The 23,509-nt window shown below is 42.6% G+C and overlaps 1 protein-coding gene across 19 annotated transcripts in view; it reads right to left on the bottom strand.

Annotated features, from left to right (window-relative positions):
* The window catches only part of BAZ2B (bromodomain adjacent to zinc finger domain 2B), a 319,623-nt gene that overhangs the window by 122,744 nt on the left and 173,370 nt on the right, over positions 1 to 23,509 (bottom strand). The window lies entirely within an intron of this gene.

The raw sequence follows: 23,509 nt of genomic DNA, 5'->3' as shown, positions 1-23,509 counted from the left end.
GTCTCAGAGATGGTTACGCACTTATCAGGCATTTAGGGCATATCCTGTGGATATTTCATAAATGTAAGATGGGAATAACCTTTTAAGACATTAACGCAATCACTAATTCACTGTATCGCATTCCAACGACATCCTACAAAACTCCCTAATGATTTAATATGAATCATCAATAAAAACGAATAAGCCAACTAGGAAACGAGTGCATTCAATTATCCAATACAGTTGAATATTATTGTTGCCATTAGGTGGGCAAATGATCCTCCGCATGTGGTTCATCAGTGTGATCTACTACTGGGGTCCCAAACTCTAGTCCTCAGAACCACCAACAGGTCATGTTTTCAGGATATCCTATGGTAATGTCTGAGGCACTGACAATAATTACATCACCTGTGTAATACTGAGGAAATCCTGAAAACACGACCTGTTGGCGGTCCCTGAGGACTGGAGTTAGGGAACACTGATCTACTAAACCGTTATCTCTGTACACTTTGTATGTCCTGCTCTTTATACTCCCCGTGTCTGTGTGTTTTTGCTCCAGATAATCCACTTTCCTTACATACTCTTAAAACATACAGCACTTAGGGTTATTAGCTTCCTATGAAACCGGACCATGTGTGAGAGCAGCTGTGTTAGGGAAATTACACTGAGATCCGTCGGAGGATAGGGACCGATGTGAGTGTACCCAGCAAGGGAATATCTTGGAAATGTTAAGACATAAGGTGAGATACTACGCTACTCCATATAGCAAAAAAGGCATAGTGATGTATTCCGATCACATAGAGGCCTAAGGGACACAATTTTGGCCTCTGTCAGGTAAATAGAGCCCTACGGATATGTTTGGTGTGTATGCTGAAAGCGTTACTCTAAAGAGCTTTGTATTTCCCTACTGATCCAGTAACTGGAAAACAACCCATAAGTCATGAGCTAATCTACCCTTAAAGGGGTTTGTCAGGGAAATACTACTGATGACCTATCCTCAGGGTAGATCTTCAATAGCTGCTTGGCTGGTGTCCGCCTGTAATGGTCAAGTTCTGGGTTGGAGCCTCTTCTATTATAACCTATGCAGCAGAATGTGGTCAGCGGAAGCCAGAGGTAGGTGCACAGTTAGTATCTGTTGAATTACAGAGGAGCAGGCAGGTAGTGTAGTCAGGGCAAGACAGAGGTTGGTGCACAGTTAGTATTTGTTGCATTACAGAGAAGCAGGCAGGTAGCATAGTCAGGGGATGCCAGAGGTAGGTGCACAGTTAGTATTTGTTGCATTACAGAGAAGCAGGCAGGTAGCATAGTCAGGGGATGCCAGAGGTCGGTGCATGGTTAGTATCTGTTGCAGTACAGAGGAGCAGGCAGGTAGCAAAGTCAGGGGAAGCCAGGGTTCAGTGCACGGTTAGTATCTGTTGCAGTACAGAGGAGCACGCAGGTAGCGTAGTCAGGGGAAGCCAGAGATCGGTGTACGGTTAGTATCTGTTGCAATACAGAGGAGCAGCAGGTAGCATAGTTAGGGGAAGCCTTGAGTCAGTGCATGGTTAGTATCAGTTCAGTTGCAGAGGAGCAGGCAGGTGGTGGAGCTTGACTATAGGCTGTGAGGCACAATAATCTTGCAATGGTGCAGTGGAAGGGCCAGGCTTATATAGGAAATCCAATCAGGAGCAGGGTGGAGCCAAGACAAGGAACTAGATCAGGGGTATGGGAACCAAGCTAAGGTCCAGCAGGGAAGCTGTTCAGAAGGCCAGGTAGCTCAGCACGGACCGCCGCCACTTGGAGCTCCTAGGTTCAAGCCCTGACACCGCCGTTTGGGATCCCGGCTGATCAGTTGACTGGGTGCCTGCTGTCAGTGCCGCTACACACAGGGGTACAGAGCGGGAGCTGCTGCTCCAATCCCTGAATAGTGTCCGACACTTATAATTGTACGTTGGGGTCTTAATAAAATCAGTAAGAGTTAAGCCTGCAGTTACAAGCGCCGGCCACTACACAGGGGTCTGAGCAGCATCTTCCACTCAATACAAGTTCATAGCGGCACCCAATCAGCTGCAAGATGCCGTTCAATTCCTTTCAATGCAAAGCTAGAGTGCCGAGTTCAAGGGTTCTACAATCCTCGTTGCTCTTACTGAAAAAAATGGAGTGACAGAGCACGTCTGACCACTGCTCCATTTATAAGGAGTCAAGACAGTTGGACCCCCACAATCAGAAAGCTTTACTCTATCCACTAGATAGGGAATAACTTTCTATCTTGGCACAACCCATTTCAAGAAGTGCAACCACATGCCGGTCATGATAATGAAATGACTATATCTACGACAGATGATGGTGGCCAATCTCGTTTGCATCATCAATTAATGTACAACACATGGTAAATGGAACTCGCTGTAAGTGGATTACTGCTGCAGTTTTTTTTACGGAGGGTTTCTCATAGCCACTTTGTAAGGACAACTACATCATAATTTACAGACATCTGTAGATATATTACATTGCAGTACATATCATTACAGAAATTTCACCTTCAGGCTCTTATTTTTTACTGAGATGATACAAATGATGTTATGTACATAAAGAGGGACAGATGTATTGCACTATATCTACAGTATATATGCTTGGTGTCCAGCAGCTGTTTATGCTATAGACAACATTAACAAATCCGTCATGCTGTCTGATAGCTCAACATATGGCTGCGGTGTGGAGAATTAAGAGACAGGACTTTGGAAGGTGAAATTAAACTTCATATCATCCACAATAAACACGCTTTCACCTTCTAAAGTCCTACGAGCGAGCTGCAACTTTCTAAACCATCGGCTTAGAAATACTGCATCTACACACAAGTAGAATTCAGGATTTTGAGACTCCCATTTATGTGAACTGATGCGGTTTGTTGCATAGAATCCGTAGCGAAACTCTGCACGGACTCCAGAGTGTGATCAATACTGAACCGGGTACATCTGGAGGACGATATGGTGCTTATTACCTGTGACATGGAATGACCTTTATACTTCGATAGATCATGACCACGGGACACGAACGGCAAGATTCTTTTTGAATATGTCCAATTTGGACATTGATTTGGTTGACTTTATTATTGAGTTATTGACATTTTCACTGATGCATAATTTTTTTTCGTGCTCAATGGCTGCCTGTTCTTAAAACTAGAGGGAACTGCTATGGGGGCAACTTGTGCGCCCTCGTATGCTAATCCTTGGGCCGTGGGAGAGAGAGGTGGTCCAGAACATTAAGGACAGGACTCGGTTGTCTCATGGTCTAGATTTTTTAGAGGACATCTTGCTTATTTGGCAGAGCTCCATATCACCGTTGGAAGAGTTTCTTAAAAAACTTAATCAAAATTATTAAAATATCAAGTTGACTTGGAATTACAAGTATAGTCAGGATAACTTGGAATTTTTGGACATCTTAGTTGAAAAAGATCAAGATGGGTTAATCATGACGGATGTATTTAAAAAGCTGACTTCTACAAATTCCCTTTTATGTGCTATGTCCTCTCATCATGACCATGCTAAGAGGGCCCGTTGTATCTGCTCCAGTGACTTTAGATTTGAACATCAAGCCTGAGATCTCTGGAATTGGTTCTTTAAGCAGGGTTATCGCCGTAAAGCGCTCTCTAGAGGATATAAACGGGCCAAGCCTACTTATTGGTAACTTCTGGTAGGAGACGTGGGGATTATTTGCGGCCACAACTGATTACAACTTTTAATTCCAATTGGGCAGCTTTTCGGAATGTTGTGTCCAAACACTGAGCTGTTTTATTAACTGACAGAGATCTGTCTAGCTGTTTGTTGCCATACCCAGAAATTACTTGGCGGAGATCGCATAATTTAAGTGATCTGCTAACAAGGAGCCAGTATGTTCTCCCTGCTGATTTATATTTGGTAGTAGAGGCCTTTTATGGGGTTCTTATTGCTGTGGGAATTGCACAGCATGTAACTATAGGATACATGCATGGGGATGGACATCGGGGGGAGGGGGGGGCGCAGGCTTCCCGTCACCGGTGTGAATTGATTTTGGACACTATAGAAAAGTCTATATGAGGTCAACAATGATCTGCCTCCTGACAAAGCGGAGTACAGCGGAACGCATGTCGGTGGAACTCCATTATGAGTTAGGGTAAAATTTTTCTAGCTTGATTTTCCTTTTGGGCTGTTTTAGATGGTTATAGGCGTTTACCCTGTCCCACGTGCTGTGTCACGGTTCTTCTTACATATCTATTTTGGGCTTTCTATTGATGAAATATTTATTATTGTTGTCCGTTCCCAATATAGTCATTCATATTTTATAACTTTGGAGTAGGTGTTCTGTTCTACATTTGCTAGCACTGCTTCCCCTTGTCCATTTGTCTCTCCTTATAATTTATGTATTATTTCATTTTTGGGCTAATAAATGCTTTTATACCATTTATTCCCATATTGTGTTTTGGTGTGATCAATACTGACACAGCTGACACCCTCTTGCACCTAAATCTGTGATTAGTGCCATAAAACAGAACTAAACTATAAAATTATGTATTTATCAATAGTGTCTTAAAATGCACCATTTTATGAGACTAATGCAAGTTGATCCAGATCTATCAGAATGGCTATTAGTAATGCTAAATGTGGTGCAGCTTGCCAGACATCTTTATTTGCTCTTTTGAGCACCATCTCATTAGTATTGTACATTACATTAATATTTTTGCGCTAAAAAAGGTAATTAAAATCCAAACCTTTTTGACAGCTCTTCCTGTGTCCATTTTAATAAAATATTCAGAACTGTTGAGTTAGGTGCAAAAAGAGTCTAAAACACATAGGGGTGCATTTATCTAACACGGGTGTTTTACAAGCCACTTTTAGATATATGACAAAGCAGTAAGATGCGCCACCTTGGGCTGGCCATGCGCCAGGTGCTGTAATCTACGCCAGGTAAAACCTATGGTAGATTTGCGCTAGATTTACGCAAGGTTGTGGAATAAATTATCATACATTTGACGGTTGGCCTCGCCGCTCTGTCAAGCCTCATTCACTTTTAACCAACATAGTGAAAGCGTGCAAAAAGTTTAAAAATTGCCATTTTTGTGCAAGTGGGAGTTGCAGAAAAATGTGTCACTTTTTAATGCCAAATTCTCACTTTTATGAATTTCCCCTACAACACATTTAGCACTGCCATGCTGTTTGCTTTTTTGGTGTACTTTTTACCAGAATTCTGCCACATTTTGCTTAGCAGTCCTTTTGATAATCGTGGCACACCTTGCAGCAAGCATTTTTATCTATGCCCTTCTGTGAAACACCTACATAGGTTCCACACCTCATTTCTAGATTTACGGTGCCCGTTCTATGGCCTTTTTTGCAGCAAAAAATGCAACTGTTTTAAAAAACATTTTTTTGCAATAATCACAGCAAAAAGTCCCAAAAACAATTTATGTCAATGACACCCTTAAGAAAATAAAGGTAAAAATAAAAATAATACTAAAATTCTTTATAGGATGCAACCTCACCAATTTATTAATAAGCTTCTCACATTCCCTGATCAATAAGAGTCAGAATTTGTAGAGAAACCTTTATTTTGCTGCAAAACCATAAAAATCAGTCATTCCGTGTGGTTTACCAGCTGTGTACGTGTGGTTAATGTGTGGGGCTTAATTTAAAAGTAGAACTGTTCCTCCAAACCGCACCCCTCAAACCATAACCGCATAATAAAGGTCTCTGGGTTACGCTTAAGTTCTGCGCTTCGACACTTTCAGTAAGAGAAGCAATTAATATTCAGCATTACTGAACACATGGGGCCAGATGCATTATTAATGTAGTTAAATGGCAGCTTCACTTTTGAACCTACTTAGAAGAGAGAATGACACAAATAGCAATTCCATAAGAAGCAACAGAAGTGCAAGAGCAATGTGGAGACGGAGCAGGGCCGCCGCGGGATAGTCGACTGCTGGTTTTGACCGCAGACAGAAAAGGCTGCGGGCAATCCTGTTAATAATAAAAGCTGGAATCAGCACTGGGTTTTATTAATGTAGTCAGTTTTGTTACTGCAAATCAGGATCCACGGCAATGTAGTATTATTATTATCACAGATGTATAAGGATGCCAAAAATGTAATTGCCCCATACGGAGTCCAAATAATACCGCTATACACTGCTCTCATAGTAGTGCCACATAGGACCAAATAACGGAACCCAAATAATTATCCCCCACTGGATTCAAATAACGGTACAATATGCTGCTACCCTGGTAAGAATAATGTACTACAGTGCCTACAATGCTGTCATATACTGTACTACCCAATGAGTAGTGCCGTACAGTCATATAAATGCATATATAATAACATCAAGCACAGCGCTCAAGTAATTGGACCAACTGGATCATTTCTAGGGTAATAACTATACTTGGCAATTTAAATTGCCCCTCCAGTTTTGGGACAAGATTCTGTCCCGAGACCATAGAAGGGTAGTATATTTTCCCAGACACATAGTGCAGCATCCGTGCCATTTCATCTGGGATTTCATGCCGGAACAGTGATGGAGGTCCTAAACGGAGCCTCCTATACAAATGTGAACATCGTGTAACTCTAGATATAGTGCCAATGTGATAACTTGCTGCTCCCTTTATTTTGTGATGGCAAGACTTTGTAAGCAACTCTGCCCAAAACTGGAGCAGAGGACATTTGGGCCTGTATCTCTGTAAGACATCTCCATGAAATACAGCTGATTTTAAACATCTGTATCAAGTTATAAAGTTATCCCCTATCCACATCTCAAGAACGGGGTTCCAGTTGGTCCCTGAATAAACGGAGTGGGGATCTCTTGGGCCACCTGTCCACCGCTGGGACGGAATATCACTTAGGAGGGGGAGCACTACAAGGTCTCCGCGAAGAGCCTATATTAATGATAGGCTCACTGCAGAGAATCGCGGCATAGCGCAATTTCAATCATGTGAGCGGAAAATAGCTATGATTCTCCGCTTGTGTAGAGTAGGCTGCGCTTTTTCATAGTTCTCCTATGGAAAGTGTCATGCGAGCTCCGCGTGCGATTAATCGTCGCGGATCTTGCAATGACACGTCACCCGTGAACAGCCCACTTTAGGCTCACTGCCACTCCATTCACTTCAATGACAACGCCAAAAATTGCTGAAGTGCTTGAACTTGGCGATCTCCAGTGCCATGATTGAAGTCAATGGAGTGTGAATTCAGCTCTATTCACTTGGAGGCGTGACCAGACTGCTGTTCTTAGGATCGGTGGGAGTCCCAGCGGTCAAACCCCACCAATCATAACGTTATTCCTCATCTTGTGGATGGGGGATAACCAGAGGTGTAACTTGAAGCTCCTGGGCCCCAATGCAAAATCTGTACCAGGGCCCCCAACTATAATGCTTTAGTCATAGTCCTGGGTTCCCGATATGGAAAAGAGAGGTCTTATGGGCCCCCCTAAGGATCGTGGGCCCAGGTGCAACCGCATCCCTTGAATCCCCTATAGTTACACCCCGTTTTGGTTAACTGTCCTGCTGCAATAACATTGCTTTTCCATATTAAGGTGTGATTATATCCTGCAGAGCATGTGGTAAAGTAAGGCCCAATTGACGAGAAAGGAGAGGGACACCGAGATATTGGGCAACGTGGGAACGGAAGGACGCCAAAATGTTCATACTTCACATATCACTGGGGGAGTCACATAGATTTGGGGTTCTGTTCCCACCTTTGTTGTGCAGTATAGTTTGTGAACTACCGTGGTGGCTTGTTTCGTGAAGGCTTGCTGCCCAAACTTGGGTTCCAAATTTGATAAAGATCTCTGCATGGGTGAAGCCCAAAGTCCGGTTGTATTTGTGGAGTAGGAGTGACATAAGGGCGGTCCACACCATATAGATCCAGGTTGTCAGAGTTAGACAAATGTGTGACTGTTGCACAGCGATCAACCAGGAAAGATACCACCGCTGCCGATTTAGCTATATTCGACTTGCAACGTCATAAAGACTCTTACTGAGTGGTTGTGTGACCAGTCTTTGCATCTGAAACCACATTGACAAGTTGCCAGGCCTCGGTCATCTCTTTGTCCGGCAATCCGGCGTTTGGCCAGACATAGCAATATAATGATGTTAGAGGGCTTTTTCTAAAATGCATCTGGTAGTTCTCCTTTAAGCAGCTGCTCTCCGTTAAGATGCATTACCTCCTTACCCCACAAACTCATCATTTCTTCTGATTCAGGTTAGTGATTGCAATTTCAGCACTTCTGCTACATAAATCAGAAGCATTACCTGACCTGCCAGGATGTCCGGAGATAAATCACACATTCTAATACCTTATATATTTTTAGAGAGATTCTCAAAGTCATCAGGGGCTTGGAGTTGGTACCTTGTAAAATGTCATGGCAATCTGGTTGTTAAATCTAGTAATCCTTCCTGTTCCACAAGGATTACCTCGATACTTTATTGTAAGGAACATAGGACGACTGCCGAGAGCTCAGCGCTTGCTTCATCCCGTGGCCGCGAAATACAATTATCGTTATATAAAAATAATTATGTAAATCAGCGCTCTTTATCACTCTTCGTAACCAAAAATAATTAGGGTCAGTAATTAAACAAACCAGGCAGTTACTGGAACATTTCTTGGGAATGTGCTAGACATTATTGTCAGGCGTCACATTATTGTAAAAGGTCATCTATTTTCAAAAACTGTGAGAAATGTACAGAAAAAGTGAGCCGAACTGAAGCTGCCGTTGAAAGGGAGAGGGGCAAAAACGTCACCAGAGACGTACAGACATTGAAACCTACTTCTTTCAAGACCGGGATTGTACATACTAAAGGAAGCATACTGTATCTCTTCCATCTCTCTTGTATTACTGGCTTTCATCTTATCCATCGGACCGGCTACACCTTTCGTCATCTCTTTTTTCATTGTATCAATCTTATTTTTGTAAATGTGAATTTCTGATATAGAACAAGCAGAGAATATTGGCACGATTTAGTGTCAGGCAGCTGCTAAGAAAGCCAATACAATGATAGGAGGAATAAAATGGACGCAGATGAAAAAGACTCAGTGGGGTAAATTTTTAGTAGCATAAGTAAGAACTTAAAAAAAAAAAAAGAGTAGTCAGACAGTCTGGCACAATTAACCCCTTCAGTGGCAGGTTTATTATTACCATGTCATGCCTCACACTTTGATAGTTGGTATTATGGCAGGAAAATCTCAGATGCTTGCTGCGCTGAGTATGTAGTAAAAACCCTGGAAGATTTCAGATGACAGCTCAGTGCTCTGCACATTTCAGCACTAGAGCTGTCCATGGAAATCTTCCAGGGTTTAACTGCATGGTCTGTCCAGAAAGCCTCGGAGAGTTTCCAGGCGTGCCACTAAAAGGGTTATTAAAGCCACAGGTCTAGTCACGGAGAACAGTTTTTGTATGTATTACTAGGCCAGGGGTCAGGGCAGGTAGTGGACAGAAGTGTAGTCAGTATAACAGGGTCAGGAATGGAGATGGGAACAGAGTCAGAGGAAGCAGGCAGCCAGAACAACTTGTTAGCACCTTGAGCAGCCAAAAATGACTACAATAATCAGGCACCCTCAACAGAGGGAGGATGCCTGATATAACGAAATCCGGCAGCTGATAGGTAAGGGTAGTATTTTTAGGTGTATGCTGGTCCTTCAAGAGCATGGTAGGCTGCAAGAGCACCCTCCAGACCACTGCTAAACGCAGTGCAGACAATGGAGTCGGACGTCTACTACAGAGGGGAACTGAGCGCACAATGCTGCCACCAGGAGAGGCGAGTTGGCGCCTATACACTGTAACAATATAAAAAGCCCTACAAACATTGCGTTTTTTCTTGTGTCATTTCTTCCTCGCTTTAGTAGTGTTTTTTTTTTTCGAGGGTCCATGATGTTTTTTGCTAGAAACAGCATGTTCTGTGTATGGAGTTTTTTGTGGCATTTTTCTATAAACATCTCTATTGGGAAAAAATACTAATGAAAGAAAAAAATCACATGTGAACAAAAAAAAAAGCCACCAAAAAAACTGTATAAAATGCAGACATCATCCAAAAAAAACACATTTTGTTTTTACTAAAAAAATTCAGAAAACCACTATGGGTAAGAACACTTCAGAAGAGTGCTTACCCCCACCCAATAGTGTGCTGGACATGCCTACATACTTTTAATGTTTTGGATAACAGGATTATTTTTATACCTATCCCCGATGGAACCTCGTTGATCTATGGCTGTGGGTACCCTAATTCTGGTTCATTGGAGCCTTAGAAGGTCCAAGGTATTGCAGTCATAATACTGGCACTAATATATATTAGGATATATTCACATCTGCATTGGAGGTTCTGTATCGGAGCCTTTGTTGCAGAAACCACCAAATTTGGCTAAAACAATAGTGCAATATACAGTGCTGTCTTTTCTAGTACAATGACGGACATCATGAGAGAACCTGCTATAGCTAATGAGGTAAGTCGACTGTCATTGGGGGTCCATAATATAATGGATCCGGCACTCTATCCTCTACCGAGCGGAAGGACAATAAATGTGAGAGCACCTCGATCACCGGCGGAAAACATCCTAAAGACGACATTTATTGTTCTTCTCCAGATTATTGTTTACTCTCTAGAAAATGTTTCCGTTTTGCAAGAGAAACCAAACAAACAAGACAGACTTGATTATATGGTAGATGAGACTTGATCTTGTCTAAAAATATACTGAAGGAAGAAGAATTAGTCTGACAAACTAATCAGACCAAGGACTGTAGAATTGACTGCCACCGTAAGAAACGCATCTTCACTGCCAATAAAAGAATGGATTCTTCACTGTCTGGATAGATAGATGGTGGAATTCACTGCAAGAAGGGGCTTGAATGGCCGAGAAGCCAGACAAGAAATTGGATTTGACTATCAATCTGGAATTGAATAATTAACAATGGGATGACATGACAGCTAGATATGGGGTGAGGAAGGAAGGCTTTTTTATACCCCTTTGTGGTTACAATGGCAGATGGCTCACTGGAGATTTTGCTTTGCTTTCCTCTTAATCAACGTTAACACATGTCTAATTAATTACAGGCCGAACTTATTGAACTCATGTCCTTTGTGAACCTCGGTACATCATAGCTTACATTTGGGGCTTTTTGGGGACATGTAAGTTTTTAAACACCAGATCAAAATAGATAAAATGGATTGGACAACCGAAAAAAAATCTGTTTCCTAAATCTGTTGCTTAAAAAAAAAAAAAAAAAAAAAATCACTGAAAAAATATTCTTCTAACCCTTTCATTTTCCCATCATTAAAACGATAGATGAAAAACAATGAATTAAAAATCTATTTTTTTCTCTTTTGCAGAAAAAAAGGTATGAATCTCAATAGGGTTAACTGTAAAGGATGTAAAAAAAAACTTTTTTTTTTTTTGTAATCCCTTTTAGACGTTGAGGGAAGGTTTCAGAAAAGCTAAACATTTTTTTTGTGGCAAAAAGCATTGCAGCAAAATGTTAGCTGCAGGTCAACAGGAATATATGACACGCACTACAAAAAGGGGGATTTTTTTTTCATTTGTTGTGCACTTTTTTGGGTGAGTGACTTTTTTCACAATCCCAGCAGGCTGTGGATGGTATTTGCATGGGCTTCTCTATGGGAATATGACTGCGGAAAAAAATGCATGTAATAAATGTGTGGAAAAAAAGAAAAGCCACACAAAAAAATGCAAAAATTCATGAGCCACTGTGGGGAATTGCTGGCTTTTTTTAACGTATGTTTTATACAGTGAAGCGCTATGTAAAAAGTTTAGGTAAAGGAAGCGTTAGGGTCCTTTAGGAGCAATCTAATTGCATGTCCAACTATGTGGATGGACAGTACAATAATAACAGAGGTATCAGCGCTGATCCAGGGCTCATGTCCACGGGCGGGGTGGATTCCGCATTCAGGAGCCCGCAGTGGAATCTGACCCTGCCCGAGGACCCTGCTTACCCATCCAGGTCTTTTTTTCCCCGTACTTCGGATGTGTGCAGAAGCGGCGGCGGGCACACTGGCACACATGCGCAGTATTTTTTTTTTTCTCAAACTCCTGCTTTCCCGCAGAATCCGTGGCCTGCCCATGCAAGAACCACACTGAGATGGAGCATGCTGCAATTTGATTTCTGCATCCAAAAGGCCCGTAAAACAAATCCGTATGCCTTCATTCCGTTGCGAACACCCATGTTTCCCTATGGGTGGCTTGAACTGCGGATCCTCCGTGCGGATTACGCAATTAAAGTCAACCTGGGACATTGGGCCTTGGCTTCCCCTGACAGCAGCACTATATGAATTACGTAGCACGGCCATTCACTTTGAACAGCGGCTGTGCTACACAGTTAACGTAACCGCGGCAAGTCACGCTGAGCCATGGCATTATTACAGCTGTAACCCGCTAACGCGAGTTGCATTATAGCATCTTTATATTTTTGCTCCCAGGCCTGTAACCATGAAGAGACGGCATCCTCTACGTCTAGATGAGGAAAGGTTTCACCATCAGACTGTGATTCTTTACTGTAAGAGCTGTGAGACTCTTAGCGACTCCCTGCGACAAGATGTAGATTTACACAACAAGTTGAAGAAGGGCCTGGATGCCTTTCTTGAAAGATATAATAGTACAGGTTCTGAGAACTCGATTTCTGGAGATGGGAGACTGATCCAGGGATTTACTGTATGCAGCTTGCCATTTGGAGTCATGAAAGGAGCAAAATGGAGCAATCAGCATCCACATCATTGGGGGTTTTGTCTTCCTTGGGATCGGCACAGTAGGATTACAGGCTGGACTTGATGGACTTGTATCAACTATGTAATTATAAGTCTGTATTCCTATGGCCAGCCGCACGGCGCGGGGCTGCGAGCCACATGTGTTCACATGGAGTGTAAAGTCTGCAGCCTTCACAGCCGCAGCAGCATAGTGCATGACACTTAAACAAATGGCGTCCACACGCTGCGGAAAAAATCCACGCAGAATGGACATAACTATTCGGATCTTAAATCTGCAGCATGTCAATTGTTTACTGCAGGTTATCACTGGGGATTTAACCGTTTACTATCCCAAGGGTGGAATCTGCAGCGAATCTGCAACAAAAAATGCACCACTTTGTGCGGTTTTTGCAGCTGCAGATTTTGCGCAGAACAAAGTCCACAGCGTCCTGCTTTATGTGTGCATTCCCTGTGGGCGCATTTATATAGGTCAAATCTGCACTCTTTAGCTATAGATTTGGTCTCTGTGGTTTTCCTGCATATCCGCTGTAAAAGCCCACAGCAGATATTGCCCGTGTGAAGGCGGCCTAAAAGAACATATATTCCCTGGCTCTGGACCCACGCGGCGGCTCCTATTTTTCCCGCCAGCCCTCTTTGTTTGCATGCTGCAGATGGTAAAATTCAGTGTACAGACTGCTGCAGCCAATCACAGGCCTCCGCTGTGTGCTAGGATTTGCTGCAGCGGACAGTCTGTATATGGAACGGGACTGACTGCAGCATGGAAACAAGAGGTGGCAGGGGAATGGGAAGTCCAGCGCTGGGGCAGTGGAGGCCCGGAGGCGGTAAATATAGGCTGTTGTATTGCTTTTCATAATTGCCTGCTGTTTTGCCTTTTTTTAATCAATTTTGAAAACTCTTTTATTCCTATTGAGAGTAATGGGATCGAAGGACAGGCCCACCGTTTTTAGATGTAGCAGAGTTCATCTTGACACTCTACTAGTTAAATAAACTGCGGCACCAAACTTTTTCTTAGACTCCTTTTAGATGAGCCGATTCCCTTTTCCACGAGTTGATAACGTCACAGCTGGATCGTTCGCTCTTACACAGCCTGTTTAGACAGGCAGACCCATCGTTGACTCGTTTAGTATCGTTCAGTCTTCCACATTAGATAATATGAAAGCCGGAACAAGAAGTGTTTTAGCGGAACGAGAAGTGGACGAACCATCGATGATTGTTATGCCTGTATAAAATGAACGAGAAGCGAGAAGCGGCTAATTCTCGTTAGTCGTTGGCTCGCATTTACACTGAACGATTATTGTTCACTTTCGCTCATCTTAACGATTTTTTGAACGATAATCTGAAAGCATCCGTACCTTTGCAATGGCTTTTGTTATTAGGATAAGATAAAACTTTGCTGTATCTGTACGACATGTATTAGAAAGATCATAAAGTTGCTTTCAAAATCCGTCCCAAAATCTTTGTGCCTAACATGAAGGTTTTGATGCGGATTTGGTTAAATTTTGCCGCAAATCAGGTACAAAATCCGCATGTTAGAGATGCAGATTTTGGTGTGATTTCTGCGGCATAATATTTTGCTACATGTGAAAGCACCCTAATGCTCAGATGTTTGAGCAAGTCCTACGTAAATCTGCTCTTGCAACAATGGCGCACTGCACTTTTTACATGGAAATGAGGGGTAAACCAATGCAAAATGGAGAGAAAATTGGAAATGAATTAAATGCATCGTAGACGTATTAGAAGCCAATGTCTACAAAGTAAATGTTGCAAGAGAACTTGGCAATGTAATTTTTTTCACTTAGCCTAAAAGGATCCTCGGACTTGTGATACCCTGAAGACATACGTAAGTATAATATACAATATATCACTTCCAAATAACCGTCATTAAAAGGATCCCTCTACGCAGTATCATTCCTTCGGTGACAAGCCATTACTTAACACCCCTTACCCTTCTCCCCACACTCCCTATTACATCTCCAAGAGAAAATAAACCGTTCCAGTATTTACAGACCCGGCCGGATAAGCCGGTAACGTCATGCATTACCAATGATATTCCATACAAGCTTCAACTTTCTTCCACTCACATTTCAAATGAATATTATTAAGTCCAAGTGTGCACAGCTGTCAAGGTCAATGGAAATATAACATTCGCAGCCAAACAAAATGTCATTTGTATGCAGCAATCTGGACTTGACGGAGAGGTGGATGAAGCTTATCAGGATGGGGCGGTGTGACATCACTTTCGAGTAAATGGAGAGCTGACCTCTGTGTGCCTGCATTCATGATGTGCAGATTTCTTGATTTTTTTGTAAGATTTCAGTTTTTGTGTTTTTCCTTTCCGTGCTCTTGTCACCTCCCAATACAAATGACTTCAAGTTGATTTTTGCCGAAAATATATTCATACCCAAATGCAACCAAACCCATATATGTATTAATATAGCATTAGAAGCAAAACAAAAAATAGGCTTAAGGTCCGTGACAACTCTTTCCAACCCCGTAAGGGCAACTTCACTTATCCTGTATGGAGAACGGGACCAGGCCTGTTTGCACAGGGTGAATCATTTATCCCTGCTGAAGGTGACACAACTATCCCTAATGACCCGGATACCTGGGACTTGAACCCACAATCCCAGGAATGGTGCCAGGATGTAAGGGAAAGCAGTGACCTAGGCCACCAGGGATAACACCCTAAATCACAAAAGATATTAGGCTGCCTTCACATGTAGTGTAATCACCGCGGGCATTCCACAACAGAAAACACGCAACAATCACGTTGGAAATCCATGTTTTTAATTGTGGATCTATTGTGAAATGTAACCCTTTTAAAGTGTTACCTAAATAAAGAGAGCATATTTAGGGATTTAATTACAAACTACAAACATCACCTAAAAGAGGAAGGGTCAAAGTTGTATATGACATACCAGTAAGTTCCATTTTCTGCCACATTGCAGCGCTGGGCGTCTCATTTACAGTTTTGTGGTCCGTGCGGTACGTATAGATATACAACTAAGTTCAACAGATTTTCTGTGCCACTCGAAAATGTGACAAGGCGGCTGTTTTTGGCATTGATGCCAGAATTGACGTTGCATTTGAACAATGGAATCCCACTCAGCAAACTCAAGCACATAAAACGACTTTTCCTGTGATGTCACCATTTTTCTATAAACTTCAAGCAACAAGAAACAGCGCCACGGTATGGCAGAAAAAGGGAACTTACCCTTCCTCTTTTCAGTGATGTGCGGATTGTGTACCTCTCTTTTGTAGTTTGTAATTAAATCCCCAAATCTGCTCCTTCTTTTTGAATAACCCCGTAATTCAAGGGTTTAATTCTGCGGTAGGTATCCACATCATAAATACACATGCTGCGGATTTAGAATCTGCAGCGCTTTTCAAAAAAGCTGCAGATTAGTTGCGGTAAAATTCTGCTCCATCTGAAGGATATTTCTAAAATCTCTACTCCCCATGGCTTGTACTGTAAATGCTGTGGAATTTCCACAACAAAACCCACTATAGACGAACGCTGCAGAACATGGCCCATGTGAAGGTGCCCTTAGGCCATCTTTATACAGTAAAAATACTGCGGAACTTCGGCTGCCGGAATCAAAGTGGAAACTTCTGCTTACAGCTAAACCCGTAATGACAGCTGGCCTGGTATCAGCTAATTAGCAGGGATCCACCAGGGATAACAACCCCGCCGATCAATTATTGATGACCCATACTGAGGATAAGTCATCAATAGCAAATTCCCAGACAAACTCTATAATCCTCCAAGAACTACCGAGTTATACAGCATTTTGCCTGCATGCACATCAGTCCCTGCCTAACCCAAGCTTACAGCTTGATTTCCTTAAGGGTACAGTACCACATAGTGGTCCCTGTAGTACTGGGTTACGGCAGAGATGAGTCTGGGCACCCCGTTGGTAATGCAGGTCCATGCGGCCTTCTAATGAATTAAATGTTCACCTACTGTAGGTTGTTAGTGGCCTCAGTAGTTTTTCTAAAACTGTGCGACCAGTGAACACTTAATTCATTAGCAAACCACATGAACCTGCATCACTGGCGCAGTTCTCAGCTGCATCACTGCTGCAACTCAGCTGCGTGGCAACTACTATGTGGGATTGTACCCCAAGTAGGACAGGGCCAATATAATCAAGCATCAATTAAACTACCATTCTGTGGTTTTATCACACTAGGAGATCACAGCATTTGGGTAAAAGGTAAGTAAATATAACAAATATATACTCCCCAGGCAGCATAAATAGCTGCAAGCAAAAGCATGAAACCATAGAAGCAGCACACGGTCACCATCACAAGTATGAACTCAGGTTATCCTCATCACCATTCCCAACAGGCAGCAAGAACTAACAGCATCCTACTGAAATTAATGGGACACCTGAGAAAGAATCAAAAGTAGTATTAATTTCCATTATTAGTACTTAGTGGGGCTTCTTTGGCCCTAATGACATCGGATGCTCTCCGTTGGATACTTTCTACTAACGTCTGAAACTCTTCAGCTGGTATTTCCTTCCATTCATCCTGCAAATGTCTGTCAAGCTCTCAAGAAAGATGCGCGCTGTTCATATTTACTGACCAATATTTCACTTCGTTTCAAAGATGCTCAATAGGGTTCAGGTCAGACTCTGTGCAGCCAGTCCAATCGTGAAATATCCATATTCTCAAACCAACTTAAATCAGCGTTGGATGTGTGACAAGGCACACTGTCTTCTTGGAAGTATGGCGGACTATTCCCAGAGTATTACCATATTGTTGGCAGCACATTATTGTCTTGGATGTCAGGGTACACCTCCATGTTGATGGTTCTTGTCACTACAACCAAAAGGTTGAGACCATGCCACGTAAAACGTCCCCAGACCATAACAGAACCTCCGCTCTACTTAACTGTTGGCACAACACACTCAGGCATGTCCATCTGATTTGAAGATGAGGTAGCATGAGTCGTCGCTCTCGAGAACTTTTTTCCATTGCTCAGCTATCCAATGATGATGCTGCTTGAACTACTGTAGACTAGCCAAAGCACCTTCTTAGAGAGAACTTGCCAGACGTTTGCAGGATGAATGGAGGGAAATACCATTTGCAGTGTATCAGACGTTATTAGAGAGTATGCTACAAGGAGTATCTGATGTCATTAGGGTCAAAGTAACCCCACTATGTATTAACATATGGAAATAAATACTACTTTTCATTCTTGCTCAGGTGTCTCATTACTTTCGATAGAATAGAGTTTAGGGGTTGCTGCTCTTTACAATGACCACAATGTTAGCAAAGGTGAAGGAGCTCATGCTATGGATTTTCTGCTCTAGATGAGGGCAGTAGATCCATGAGGGACCCATTCTAGTTTATGCTTTGGGTACATTTCTCCCCTTCCCCTACATATGTCCACAGCTATGTAATCTACACGCTAAGATATATTTGCTATCACATCTCTTCTCATCATAATTGACAGAAGGATAGGATAGACAGACATATTGCTATAAAGTAATGGCCTGGGTAATTGTAGCCCGCTCCCAGGCAACTAATGGGAACTGTACCGGATCTTGAGAGCAGTTGTAACTACATGCAATGCCTTTAAATGTTGGTGATCCTATTCTTGTAACATAACTATGAATACATTTTAGCAAGCTAAATGTCTCATGAGAGACTGGTCTAGTACAATGTGTCAGTACAGAATGCAGATAGTCAGGAGAGTTTCTCCAAGTTGTCAGTCAAAAATAAGAAGTGAAAAAAATCAGCTCTCAAATGGAATAATTAATCACAATGAGTGCGGAATGTGTTTAGTTCAGTTTGTCATTTTTACCCATAAAGGCTTTTATCCCATGAACATCATTTACTAACTAGCCATCGCTAGGACCTCCCGTGGTTAGGCGTATGACGCACACCAAGCTCTCCAAGTGAATGTTCTTGTGTGACCACCACTTAATTCCCTTCTACAAGGCTGATGGAGATAGATGATCTCCGCTCTCAGCTTCTCCATAGATAGTGATGGGAGTGGTGTTCATACATGTGCATCACCGTTCCATTCACCTGGTGGAATTAGGGTGCGCCATTCTCACAACTGCCAAGGTCTGGGCCAACAGACCTCCACCAATCATAAGGTTATTCCAAATCCTGTGGGTAAGGCATAGCTTTAAAGGTGTGCAAGGATAGGGGATAACTAAGATTGGTGGAGATCTCACCACTGAGAACGTGAATCCTGTATACCCCCTCCTCCTCACTGTGGGCTTACTGCACCACCCGCAGTAAGGAGGAGATTGAATGAAGCAACAGTCACAGCATGCACGGTGTCGCTCCATTCACTCTCAATGGGACTGCCAGAGATTGCCAAGTATAAGCGCTCAGTCAGCAATTTCCATCAATCCCATGGAATGAATGGAGTGGCGGCCATTCATGCATGGCCAGTGTTCCATTCAGTCTGATATCACTGTGGATGGGAAAAATGACCAAGCAGCAACAACACAGTGAGATACTGGAGCCCATTCTTAGACCTACAGCAATTGAAAAGTTATCCTCTATCTCTAGATTAGTGATAACTCCGTTAAATGTTGGTATAGCCCCTTTAAAGGGGTTGTATGGGATTAAAAAAAAAATGTCCGATCTCTTTCCGAAACAGCGTCACACCTATGTCCATGGGTATCTGCTATTACAGCTTAACTCAAATAAATCAAATGTAGCCGACTTGCAATATCACACACAACCTGCAGATTGATTTTCGTAGGATAACCCCTTTATGCATTCCCATACAGATCAGATGAAAGTTGTCTGAACTTGCTGATTCAGGTATGTCCACCCCACTTTCCAATGTACATGAGGCGCTTCCTGACTATTCCCTGACAACAGATATTGGGAGAAAAAAAAGTATAGGGCATGTTGGATTTCTCATGAGAGATAAGACGTTGCCAGAGGCAGCTTATCCCCCTCTCCCCTTTGACGATATCAGCCTTCTTGGCTCAGTCTTTGCTTTGTCACTTTATGTTGTTAGGAGGAAAAAGCTCCCGTGAATAATGTCACATAAGTTTTCTTCTTTGCTAAGTTTCCCAAAAATCTAGTTTCTCATCCGTCAAGCAAACAAGCTTTGCTTTAAAGGGTTAAGAAAATAATAGCTACCACACATGGTACCATGACTGGAAGCCTGGCACTGGCGCCCGACACAGATCTTCCAAAGCAAGAGACTCACGGAAACATGCCCCGAATATATTCTGTCTGACACCATGTAAGTGTCCGTGGTTTTCGTCGAGCTTCTCCAGACACGTATCGGGTAGCGTTGACACGTCTGATTATTATTGTACGTAAATGAGAGCTTTTACATAACAATACAGAAGGAGAACAAGATTTGATTGCAGATTTTTACATGTAGTTTAGAAGTAGAAGTTGTGTTTCTTCCTCATCTCTGGCAAATTGCAAATCAGAACAGACGGTCACCACCAAAATAATCCCTGCAGCAGTAATTAGTAAGGATGAATGGTAATTAGACATTAGACCAAATGTCTCTCTATCACTAGCCTTTTTGTCAGAACAAGTCCTGTTGCCCATTGCACCCCCCCACCCCCACCTCGGTGTCAGAGAACCTGCGCCGGTCACGGAGAAGACGTTCTTAAGAAAATGCGGCAGAACCGTCCACCTACAATCTGCAGGACCCGTGTGCCACTTCATCCTCTCTATCTGCCGATGCCAAATCAGCACTACAAACAAACTTAAGACGAGAAATTGTAACGCCAACAGAATTCCAGGAAATCATTACCGAGTGTTGCTAACTTGTTTACACCAATGTTGTCTCTTCATTTATTTTTAGATTTCATGTTTCCACTGAGGAAAAGCACGATAACAAGGGGAAAATGTATCAAGTTGGCCTTTGGTGGAGAACCAACCAACGTTTGGACTGACGATTAGTCAATTAATCTGTCTACTCACTGATTGGCTATTCGATATGCCTATTATTACATACATGGGTAACATAATTATCATTACTAGCCTTATTGCAGGGCAACATCTACATTGACTTCGCATTCTCTTCCCTTCTTGTGTGCAATTCCTCCAGTTCTCGAATTTCTTCCCATACACACATAGATTGCAAATTTGCTTCAATACAACTGCTTACTATTATTACTAAATGCATACAGTAGAAATAGTGTCTGCAGGTTTTGTATGGTATTCCAGCACACCTGCAATCAATGCAATGGCTGTGATTGGTTCATTGAACGCTTCAGTGATTGGCTGAGCTGCGGCACTCGATGAACCAATCATAGCTGGCGCTTCCTAGAGGCGGGATTGTTGAACCCCTTCTCCAGGAAGCGCAGGCTGAAGACTACAGAGAAGGTTGCCGAAGCTTCGGGAGAAGCGCGGTGGAGTGGACAGCGCCTGTTATGTAATGTATTCTTTTTTTTTTAATGTAGCCAGGACTTATTTTTGGGGTAGAGCTTATATTTCCAACCCCCCCAAAAAATCCCGGCAAAAGAGAGCTTCAAGGTCACGTAACTTTGCAGCGACACAAAATCACCGCGAGAACACAGCTGCGATATCACTGCGATTTGCTTGTGGCGATATTGCTGTCGCCTGTGTGAAAGAGGCCTAAAGAAAGCAGCTGTTCAATCTCATCCAGGGCTTAACAGGAATGTGTCATCAGAAAATAACTTATAGTACATGTTAAGTTTTTATATTATTATTATTTTTTTTTATTTTTATTTAAGAATTTTGATAATTTTTTTTTTTTACATTTTTGATGTCACAATCTATTGTTTTTTAAAAAAATCCTAAAATCCTTGATTTTTCACACTGGCCACTTAACCTCATAAATCTGAAACTTACTGTTCTATAGAGAAAACTTTTCAGCAGTCATCTTATTATCATCACAGGCAGGGTTAGTGTACAAGGAAAGGTAACACCTATATATCGATAACGTAGGATCCATCATCCACCATACGCGTACGTGCTGGTCACAGTTCGCTTCTTCCTCCTCCCTACACCATAAGCTCTGCACAGGTCACTTAGCATGCCTAGAACAGTCTTCCGTAGAAGTCAATGGGTTCCTTCTCATTGTGTCTATGTCCCATAAGGCAGCTATAAAGCATATCTGCAAATGCTGTTAAAGAGGACTTGTTAGATCTTCATGTCAACAGGGCGAGCTGCATAGTGTTTGAGCCATGACCCCACTGAATCTATTGCAACATTTAGTTTGTTTATACTAACCCCCGTTACCCAATACAGCATCTTTTGAGATTTGACTCCCCTCCCTCCCCCGTGCGGTGAATATGTCAAGTGGGCAGTCCCTATCATTTACTATCAATCAAAGTTGACATCACTCATTGACAGTGAGTGGTGGGGACTGCCCACTTGACACATTCACAGTGTGGGGTTCAAACTTAAGAAGAGCACGTACAGGGGAATGGTGGCGAGTATAAACAAAAGACATGTTCGAGTCAGAGGGGTGCAAAGTTATGCAGCTGGCCTACCTGATATCAGTACACCCCTTTAGTCATCTACAGAAATAGGAATTAAAAACTCTAAACTAATGAGAAAAATGGAAAATGTCTCAGTATATGGTTGTAATTAGCAAAAAATGTAGGTGATACTTTCCCTTTATGACAAATACAAGGGCAATTCCAAAATTCACTAAAGCCAATCATGCTTTAAGTTTCTAAGTAGCAACTTTACTTCTGGAGGGAAAAACGGATACTTTTTGCATCTTACATATACTCTTTGTCAATAAAACAATCAAGCACCTAGAAGTTGTCATTTTGCTGCAAAGCTCAGCATACAATTACATCTCAGACAGATATGTAAATGATGAGAGATGTGGTGTGATTACATGCCACCTGGAGCCCTAAAAGTGGTTCAACACTTGGCCTATAAAAAAGGCTCTCGGAGCTCCTTGTGTGTAGTGGGCCTCTTTTTCACTTATGTAGAGCTTGTTGACCACTAGACGCCTCTACAATGCACTTAAAAGAAATTTCGCCCAGTTCACAGATTTCTGAGAGGGGCGTATTATTGGAATGCTGGAAGGTCAGATCGATGAATTGGCACCATCTGGGCTATTCTGACCTCACAGTTAGCAGGTCTTGGAACCTGTGGATATGTGCAGGCATGCACACTAGGCAACTGGACTCAGGACGCCCCCAACATACCACCATCCAGAGACAGGTGGCACCATCGTTACAAGAGCCAGTGTCTGTTGGAACCATTTCCAGGCGCTTGGCTGAAGGATGTTTGGTCTCATGGCGCCCATTATGTGTAATGCCTTTGACACCCACCCATTGTTGCTTCTGTATGCAGTGGTGTCATGAATGACGAAACTGGACTACTACGGAATGTTCCTGGGTTGTCCTTCAGTGATGAATCCTGGTTTAGTTTGTGCACTGTTTGTGTCTGGAGACCTCGGGGTCAGAACCTCTATCCTACCTTTACTGCTGAGCAGCACACTGCCCACTGCTAGTGTAATGGTTTGGGGGGGGGGGGACTGTCACATACCACAGTTGGTCACCCCTTGTAGTGGTTCAAGGGACAATGACAACTCAGCGATATGTTCCGGACTTCCTGCAGCCACATGTGTTGCCACTCATGTCAGGGCTTCCAAAAGGCATTTTCCAGCAGGATAATATTAGGTCGCACACACAAGGGGGTCACAGGAATGTCTCCAAAACATTGTCACACTTCTGTGACCTGCCCAGTCGCCAGATTTATCACCAATAGAACATGTATGGGACCATTTGGTACACCAACTTCAACAGCCTACGAGTTTGCATGAGCTAGAGGCTCCGTTACAGCAAATGTGGAGTGATATGCCGCAGAATACCATACGGAACCTGTATGCCTACAGGTCA

The sequence above is a fragment of the Eleutherodactylus coqui genome, chromosome 8 (genome assembly GCF_035609145.1).
Source record: "Eleutherodactylus coqui strain aEleCoq1 chromosome 8, aEleCoq1.hap1, whole genome shotgun sequence".
Lineage (NCBI taxonomy): Eukaryota > Metazoa > Chordata > Amphibia > Anura > Eleutherodactylidae > Eleutherodactylus > Eleutherodactylus coqui.
This window is presented reverse-complemented; position numbering and strand designations above follow the sequence as displayed.